Raw genomic sequence first — 10,789 nt, forward strand, 5'->3', positions numbered from 1 at the left:
GACACTGACTCTTGTTTTATCCCCTTAATGCCGAGCACCAGGCAGCGTAACAACAAGTACCATCTTTTAACGTCTTTTGGCGGAATTACCGACCTTCCGCTCTCCGGGCAGATGCTCTATCTACTGGACCACGGAGGCGGTCTCCTGGCAGATGCTCTATCTACTGGACCACGGGACGGTCTCCGGGCAGATGCTCTATCTACTGGACCACGGAGGCGGTCTCCGGGCAGATTCTCTATCTACTGGACCACGGGACGGTCTCCGGGCAGATGCTCTATCTACTGGACCACGGAGGCGGTCTCCGGGCAGATGCTCTATCTACTGGACCACGGAGGCGGTCTCCGGGCAGATGCTCTATCTACTGGACCACGGAGGCGGTCTCCTGGCAGATGCTGTATCTACTGGACCACGGGACGGTCTCCGGGCAAATGCTCTATCTACTGGACCACGGAGGCGGTCTCCTGGCAGATGCTCTATCTACTGGACCACGGGACGGTCTCCTGGCAGATGCTCTATCTACTGGACCACGGAGGCGGTCTCCGGGTAGATGCTCTATCTACTGGACCACAGAGGCGGTCTCCTGGCAGATGCTCTATCTACTGGACCACGGAGGCGGTCTCCGGGTAGATGCTCTATCTACTGGACCACGGAGGCGGTCTCCGGGCAGATGCTCTATCTACTGGACCACGGAGGCGGTCTCCTGGCAGATGCTCTATCTACTGGGCCACGGGACGGTCTCCGGGCAAATGCTCTATCTACTGGACCACGGAGGCGGTCTCCGGGTAGATGCTCTATCTATTGGACCACGGAGGCGGACTCCGGGTAGATGCTCTATCTACTGGACAGCGGGACGGTCTCCGGGTAGATGCTCAATCTACTGGACCACGGAGGCGGTCTCCGGGCAGATGCTCTATCTACTGGACCACGGAGGCGGACTCCGGGTAGATGCTCTATCTATTGGACCACGGAGCCGGTCTCCTGGCAGATGCTCTATCTACTGGACCACGGAGGCGGTCTCCTGGCAGATGCTCTATCTATTGGACCACGGAGGCGGTCTCCGGGCAGATGCTCTATCTCCTGGACCACGGAGGCGGTCTCCGGACAGATGCTCTATCTAGTGGACCACGGAGGCGGTCTCCGGACAGATGCTCTATCTATTGGACCACGGAGGCAGTCTCCGGGCAGATGCTCTATCTACTGGACCACGGAGGCGGTCTCCGGACAGATGCTCTATCTATTGGACCACGGAGGCGGTCTCCGGGCAGATGCTCTATCTACTGGACCACGGAGGCGGTCTCCGGAGAGATGCTCTATCTACTGGACCACGGAGGCGGTCTCCGGGCAGATGTTTGTATTTTGGTTTTCACGCCTCTTACGACAAGCATGGGCTGCTGGTACCAATTCTGACCCTGAATCCGGATCGAGAGAGTAAAATAAAGTATGACTCAGTGTTGGAATATGACAAAATAGACCCAAGGGAAAGAGCAATCATAAGGAAGTAATATTTATTTGTTTGGTTATATGTTTGTTTGTTGTTTAACGTTGCACCCAGCAATAGTCCAGCTATATGACGGTGGTCTGTAAATAATCGAATCTGGACCAGACAATCAAGCCACTAACACCATGAACAATGATCTACGCATTTGGGATACGACGACATGCATCAAACAAGTCAGCGAGTCTGACCACCCGATCCCGTTGGTCGCCACCTACGACAAACATGGGTTGCTGAAGACCTATTCCACCCAGGATCTTCTCGGAGTACAAGAATGGGTTGCTGAAGACCAGTTGTAACCCGGATGTTCAGGGGTAAAAGGACGTTGTGAGGCAATTAGGAACTCACCATCAGACTCGATGACATCACAGCTGATCATGCGTCTCTGAAAGACAAGGAAGCTGAGTGATGTAAACATATTAAAGAGGAAATGCGTTTGGGCCAATTGGTAGTCGATCCCCGGCCGCGTCATACCAAAAGACGTTAAAAGACTGGTCGGCTCGGAGTCAGTATACTGTGTCTGAGTGGGGTATTCATGTTAAACTGCGGCATGGTATCTCAGTGAACTAGCACTATAAATCGGCATCAGTCCGGACTAGTACAAGCAGCCACACAAATACACATACGTACATGCACGTCGCTATATAAGTGCAATAATCTTGGACGCGACTTTAAAGCCCATTTCACCTCACCTTTTGTTTTAGGGATGTTTTCAAAACAATAAATTGTCTCAGAAAATGCTTGAAATTTTTTAGATTGTACGCCACTTTGTTGCAAGTCCTTTTCACACAAACATATTTAGGCTTATAGTTTTCATTTAACAAAAATATGGTTTGGCAGCTGTAGCCGAAATAATATCAAGTCTCCATATAAATGGTCGGTCCCTAACTGAAATAGTTGTAAAAGCTCCGTTAAACCCAACTCACTCACTCACACATGCGTGACATACAGTACTCACAGATGTGCCCACGACTTCCAGTGTATCCTGTCGTCCAGCGGTGTCCCCGGAACAGTTGCCTGTGATGTGCATTGCTTCCATGCACCATGAGACCCGGAGGAGGAGGAGGAGGAGGAGGAAAACAAATGCTCCAGGAGAACACACAGTCGCCATCTCAAGGCAGCAGTGGTGTGGTGAGAGATAGTGCAGTACTTATATACAACCATGTGGGAACAAATCTCATCAGACAGTTGCTTCCTGGTTCAATTCCGTACAGACAGATCTGATATTACCAGATATGAACGGATCCACACAGAAATTCAGTGTACTGCTTCCTGTGAAATGCTTCACTATCGCAAATACACAAGGGTCCTGAAAGGTTTTGCAAAGTTGGTTTATGTAGTTAGTGAGTGAGTGAGTTGGGGTTAACGCCGCTTTGAACAGTATTCCAATGATATCACGGCGTGTCAGCTTAATGGAACAGGAAATCCCGATGTGATGCATATCTCAGACGTTTAGCAGGTATATGCAAATATTTTGTTTGTTGTTTAACGCGTCACTCTTCAAAATTCCAGCCATATGACGGCGGTCTTTAAGTAATTGAGTCTGGACCAGACAATTCAGTGATTGACATCATGAGCATCGATCCAAGCAATTGAGATACGATGGCACGCATGAACCAAAGCAACGAGTCTGAGCACCATATCCCGGTTGATGCATGTCATCGTATCCCAATTGCTTGGATCGATGCTCATGATGTCAATCACTGGATTGTCTGGTCCAGACTCGATTTATGAATAAGATACATCATGATCTTATGTAAATAATGGCACCTATTTTGGAAACAATGAAATTATTTTTTCATCTTGGTAAGAGTAATCAACGTATATAAATTTAATATTTCATATCTTTATTATCGTTATGGCTGAAATATTGCCGACGTGACCTAAAATTTAAACTCACATGTTCCATCTCATTTCCATCACAATGCATGGATGCTGCGGATACTGTGCATATGAACAGATCAAGTAATGTATCTCACATAGACCACAGACCGCCTCCGTGGTCTAGTGGTAGAGCGTCCGCCCGGAGAGCGGAAGGTCCGGGTTCGATCCCCGGCCGCGTCATACCAAAAGACGTTAAAAGATGGTACTTGTTGTTATCCTGTCTGGCGCTCGGCATTACGGGGCTAAAACAAGGACTGGTCGGCTCGGAGTCAGTATACTGTGTCTGAGTTGGGTATTCATGTTAAACTGTGGCATGGTATCTCAGTGAGCTAGCACTATAAATCGGCATCAGTCCGGACTAGTAACAAGCAGCCACACAAACACACACACACACGTACATGCACATCGCTATATAAGTGCAATAATCTTGGACGCGACGTTAAACCCCATTTCACCTCACCTCACAGAGACCACCTAATGGCTCTCATCCAATGGGAGTTCGTGATTGGGAGTGTGGTACAATTACATCTGACAGTGTACCATTCACACAGACGCAGGGCCACGGGTTTGAGTGCCGTTTCTGCGAACTGTTCACTGTACACGGATAAGCTATTGTTCGAGCTCGAGTTTTTGGCCCCGCCCTGTGGCAGACAGAGGTCACGTGACATTCTGGCTGAAAAGGAACAGCAGTGAAAACAATCTGATATCACGTCTGCATCCCGACATAAGTGTTGTCACTTATCATCTAACGGGATATCATCTTGTCCCGATCGCATGCAACGAAGCTTGAAATTCTGGATTAATAGTTTGGTTTGTGCATAGAAAGACTAGTCAGGTCTTCAGACAATCCAGTGATTAATATCATGAGCATCGATCCACGCAATTGGGATACGATGACATGTTTCAACCAAGACAGCGAGCCTGACCACCCGATCCCGTTAGTCGCCTTTTACGACAAGCATAGGTTGCTGAAGACCGATTCTACGCCGGATCTTCACGGGTCCCCAGGAAAGATGAGCTCACGTTAATGTTATGGATTCGGAAAGTGTTCATGATGTTATGTGTGGATATTTTTAAACCTTAAAGTAACATATTTTCTTTGTACACATTGTATGAAATACCCTCTTTAATATACGGTGGCCCATAGAACATGGAGTCTGTTTTTCAATATTTTGATATTTCACTTACTGTTATCATAACCTTTTGCAAATTAACACGATTTGTCATACAAATATGTGATAAATCATGTATAAAGTAGATACTGAATCGTTGAAAAGTGAAGCAAAAATGTCAAAAACTAAAATGAAAATGCCAAAAACAGAAACGAAAAGGTCAAAAACTAAAATGAAAACGATAAAAGTAAGTGAAAAATCAAAATATTGAAAACAGACTCCATGTCCCTTATGGGCCACCGTAGTAATACACCTCGATTATCCGGCCTGGTAATTGGGTCATCTTCATTCCAAATGATACACCTACACTTGACCCTTATGCACTCGAATCTTAGGAAATGGCGTCTCGCGCTCCCCCTTCCGCACAGAGCACTGAATGTCTGTCGCTGGTGAGTTTGAATCAACAAGCTATCAATTTTACTTTTTAACGAGAGTTCGGCATAGATCTACATTCAAAATGGCTCGTTCGAGCGAGCCTTCGATATATCTAAAACAGATTTTACTTCGAGTTAGAATGAGGTCCCAGTTGTATTGGAGACGGCATATTATAACACGTGTCAAGTACTTGTCCTATTGTTACTTCCCCGATGAAGGATGGGGATGGGTCGATAATATGAATTATAATATACAGCGTCAACGCCCGAGAATAATCAGTCTTGGTTATCTGAGGAAACATATTTCATTAAGCGTAAAAGGCAAAATAGTGGTGAAGTTATGTGATCCCAACAGGTGTTCGCGAAACGGGTAAGCATGTCCTGCTCTACCGGTAGCACCCGTCACTCACACAGTCCTGCTCTACCGATAGCACCCGTCACTCACACAGTTTGTTAGTTGCCTGACGCCGCAGAGTACTCCTGCCATACGACAACGGTCTGTCAACAATCGGGTCTTGACCAGACAATCTAGGGACACGATAGCGCGTTTACAATTTTTTATAAACTTAAAACGATATGTCAGATATATAGACATAGAATATGTTTTCGCTCATTGCTTCCAGGCTTACATAATGTCTTAATTGAGTGAGTTTGGTTTATCGCCGCTTTGAACAGTATTTCAGTTATATCACGGCGTGTCAGCTTAATGTGGGTGGAAAACCCGAAGTGATGCAGGTCTCAGACGTTTTCCACTTCCGTGAAACCAACGAGCAGCGGGTATGGTGCCAAGTGAGTGAGTGAGTGAGTGGGGTTTAACGCCGCTTTTAACAGTATTCCAGTTATATCACGGCGTGTCAGTTTTATGTAGGAGGTAATCCCGAAATGATGCAGGTCTCAGACGTTTGCCACTTCGGTGAAACCCACGGGGGCTGACAAACCTAGAAAGATAATCGGGGCGAACCGGGATTGGAACCTACAATCGTAGGTTTCTGGCATGCCCAAGGGACGCAACTCTGCACGACTGGACCACCCTGGACCCAAAGCAATATCACGGAGGAACGCCAGAAATGACATTCACACATTGTTCCTTATTAAAGTGAGGAAAATATCTCTTCTAGGTAAACTATTTGATGAAATATTCCATAACCTTCCAAGACCGCCTCCATGGTCTAGTGATAGAGCGTCCGCCCGGAGAGCGGAAGGTCCGGGTTCGATCCCTGGCCGCGTCATGCCAAAAGATGTTAAAAGATGGTACTTGTTGTTACCCTGTCTGGCGCCCGGCATTAAGGGGCTAAAACAAGAACTGGTCGTCTCGGAGTCAGTATACTGTGTCTGAGTTGGGTATTCATGTTAAACTGCGGCATGGTTTATCATTGAGCTAGCACAAGGTCACCTGACAAAGGTCAGGTGAGGTGAAATAGGGTTTAACGTCGCGTCCAAGATTATTGGACCGACGTGCTAAAACGTGTGTGTGTGTGTGTGTGTGTGTGTGGTTGCATGTGGTGTCGATTTATAGTGCTTACTCACTGAGATACCATGTCGCAGTTTAACATGAATACCCCACTCAGACACAGTATACTGACTCCGAGCCGACCAGTCCTTGTTTTAGCCCCTTGATGCCGAGCGCCAGACAAGAAGAAAACTTAAAGTATATGACCGAAAGCAAAACCTATTTGAAAACTCATGAACCAATTTGGAAAAAAAAGGCGGGGAGGAGTTTCACTGAACCAGTTTCGATGTGAAACAAATTACACAATATCTCTGACACAACAAAGGTGTTCACGACACGGAAGAATGATCACAACCTGCTAGAGATGCATTCTCACGGAAACTGAATCCTGGTTTCGATGGATCACAACAAATAGAAACACAATGGCAAGCACCGGTACGAAACCGCGGCCCAGGGAGCGCTGCGGAATTTCCGTCCTTGTTGCTTGCTGGCTGGCAGATTAGTGTATCTGCGTTTGCCATTGCTACACCAAGGTCCAAGTCATGATATTTAGATTGCTAATTCATGCCAAATGTAGATATTCAATTGTATCGTATCTCCATTCTATTATGACAAACATATATATGGAAATATGTAATATGATGGAGGGGGCACAGGTGACACAGTCGACTTAGGCGTCGAAATTCGCTGTGCAGAGTTGCGTCCCTTGGGCACGCCACAGACCTATGATTACAAAGAGTGAGTGAGTGAGTGAGTGAGTATAGTTTTACGCCGCTTTTAGCAATATTCCAGCAATATCAAGGCGGGGAACACCAGGAATGGGCTTCACACATTGTACCCATGTCGGGAATCGAACCCGGGTCTTCGGCGTGACGAGCGAACGCTTTAACTACTAGGCTACCCGACCGCCCCCCTATGATTACAGTTTCAATGTTCAATATTTAATATGTTTCAATATAATATTCCAGCTATATGATGGCGGTCTGTAAATAATCGAGTCTGCACCAGACAATCCAGCGATTGACATCATGAGCATCGATACACGATATTGGGATACGATGACATGCATCAAACAGGTCAGCGAGCCTGACCACCTGATCCCGTTAGTCGCCTTTTATGGCAAACATGGGTTGCTGAAGACGTATTCTAACCCGGATATTCACGGGTTTTGTACTTTCGAATCCCCGCTGATCTGTCTTTGATTACACCAGAAACACACTTGGATTGCACTCTTAGATCTACCCATCTAAAAAGAAACGCTTGGCGTAGAATCTTACAGTCGCTATAGTGAGTGAGGGAGTAACTCTACGTCGCCGTGTAAAAAATAATGGGAGTCGAACCTGGGCCTTCGGCTTGACAAGCGATCGCTTCAACCACTATGCTACCCCACCCTAACAATTGCTCGAACGAACGGGCATACAACTTTCTACTTAACCCATGTCTCTATATTTCAGGTCTGACCACCCGATCCCGTTAGTCGCCTCTTAGGACAAGCATAGTCGCCTTTTACGGCAAGCATGGGTTGCTGAAGACCTATTCTAACCCGGATCTTCACAGGTCCATTGACATATTAATAGTGAGTTGTGGGTTGTGCTTTAAAACCTCTACGAGTGAGTGAGTGAGTTGTGTTTAACGCCGCATCTAACAGTATTCAAGTTACATCTTTGTGTGTCGGCTTATGTAGGATGGAACCCACGAGCACGGGTGTAGTGTTGACAAGCTTAGAAACATAATCGGGGCGAAACATATTAATAAACAGATGCAATACACATCAGCTTAGTAGTGTGGTGTCGGCCAAATAGAAGCTTGTAGCCAGCAAGTAGGCCACCTGCCACACTGTTTATACAACAATTAAACTGCCTGGATAAACAATTCAGTTATCTATGTTAAGCGAATCAGTGGACCCAGAAAATATTTCTAGCGTCACCAGAATTTCTACTATTTTTTCCTTTAATTCTAATAAGGATGGACTCTGCCAGGACCAAACAAGATATAACAAGTACATGTACAGCAATATTCCTGCAGAGGGCACCAGATTTGTTTGTTGTTTAACGCTGCACACGGCAATATTGCCGCAATAATACGGCGGTCATAATCGTGCCTGGGCCAGACAATCCAGAGATTTGACATGAGCATCGATCCAAGCAATTGGGATACGATGACATGCATCAACCAAGTCAGCGAGCCTGACCATCCGATCCCGTTAGGTTGGTTTGTTGTTTTACGCCGCACTCAGCAATATTCCCGCTATATGACGGCGGTCTGTAAATAATCGAGTCTGGACCAGACAATCCAGTGATTTGACATGGGCATCGATCCACGCAATTGGGATCGATGACATGCTTCAACCAAGTCAGCGAGCCTGACCATCAGATCCCGTTAGTCGCCTTTAACGGCAATCATGGGTTGCCGAAGAGCTTTTCTACCCCAGCAAACTAAACAGTTAACTCAATTCGGTTTGGCATGTCACGTGATCCATCTTTTAACACAATGTGTCCCTATCTAGCCTTTTCACAAAATCTCCCAGATCCGTGAAGATTCCGGGGTAGAATAGGTCTTCAGCAACCCATGCTTGCCGTAAAAGGTGACTATGCTTGTCGTAAAAGGCGACTAATGGGATCGGTTGGTCAGGCTCGCTGACTTGGTTGATGCATGTCATCGATCCCAATTGCGTGGATCGATGCTCATGATATTAATCACTGGATTGTCTGGTCCAGACTCGATTACTTACAGACCGCCGTCATATAGCTGGAATATTGCTGAGTGCGGCGTTAAACAACAAACCAACCAACCACAAAATCTCCCCGCAAACCTCAGGAATCGGACCATACACCCTTCCAAGCGTAATGTGTAAGTCTGGTATCATTGTCGTATGGTTAAAACAACTTCAACACAGACTTAGCCAAGTCTAACACAGCACCTGTTCAGTGAAAAAAAAGAAGAAACTTTAGTCTGCATTAATACTTTATTGGAAAGTCAGCAGAGGGTAAACTTGATATACATTTGTGATTTTTTTCATTTTAATCTGTATCACCCTCCAAGCGCTTCTTCATCTAATGCATCATCCAATTCACACCTCCATGACTGACATCATCCTGGACGACTATTATCATTATGACGGCAGTTCAGTTTAAGGAGAAACAAACATGACATTACTGTGCCATAGACGAAAGGCATCCCAGGTCTTGTATCACATTCAGAATCTTTTTCTTATCATAGGCATGACAAGTTAACAAGTTAACTAGACATGTATTGCTTATACTGTGACTCAATGTACAACAGTGGGTGGTGCTTTAAGCCTCTATGAGTGAGTGAGTGAGTGAGCTGGGTTTAACACGGCTTTGAACAGTATTGCAGTTACATTACAGCGTGACAGATTAATATGGGAGGAAAGCCCGAACTGATGGAGGTCTCAGACGGGACAAGGACGGGAATGATGACAAACCTGGAACAATAATTGGGGTGAATCGGGATTCGAACCCACAACCATAGGTTTCTGGCACCCCAAAGGACGCAAATCTGCGCAGCAAATTTCCTTTCATGACAGGGCGCCTGACCCCGAAGCCTCTATGAACAGTATGTAATATATATCACGGTACTAATGCCCAATGGAGGGAGTGGGTGGTGTATTTCAGTTATAGCATGTTAATGTCAAATGGATGGGGTGGAGAAGTATTTGTAAGTCAACCTATGTAATTATCAACCTACTGTAAACTGAAAAAGTGGTTTGACTGGCCAGGGGATGTTTTCCAATTTCCCCTTTACCATTCACAAAATGAAAGAGCAGTATTTCAGACACTTTAAACCAGAAACGAAGCCAAAACGTTCAGGTATGACACCGACAGCCCTAAGAATATAATCAGATAGAATCTGAGAAATAGAACCCAGCAAGTACATTCTTGCACAACAAAGGGAGGCAACTCTGCACATCAAATTCTGATTAAGCTGACAACAGATTTTGTCACTAGAAAATGTCATAATTATGTTAAAACATACTTGTCCAGCAAAGTTTTTAAAGCACCTGTGATATTGTTTCAGTTTGTCAGTAAACACTGTCTGATGACATTTCTGTATTAATGTCAATCCAAACAAAGTCAGAAAATTTATAAGGTTCCTGAATCGGTATTAAAAAAATTATTGAACAGCTTTAAAACTTCACGACAAACTGTCAAACTAACTGCAGTTAAGCACACAAAACTGACTTTTTTTTAGATGTTTACTGCAAGGCAGAACTATGAAAACTAAAACAGTGTTTGACATACAGATTCTCCACCCCTAGAAGTCCTGTAAAGAGTGGAATGTTGTGTCAGGCTCCACGTTTCACCACACACATGCCATGCATACGCTAATAGATATAAAATAGGTTGTGCTTAGGGAAAAAGGTATTTTCGTGAAAGAGGTATAACAATTAGGG

Source organism: Haliotis rufescens, unplaced genomic scaffold (assembly GCF_023055435.1).
Source record: "Haliotis rufescens isolate VD_foot unplaced genomic scaffold, xgHalRufe1.0.p SCAF_8, whole genome shotgun sequence".
In the NCBI taxonomy this organism is placed as follows: Eukaryota; Metazoa; Mollusca; class Gastropoda; order Lepetellida; family Haliotidae; genus Haliotis; species Haliotis rufescens.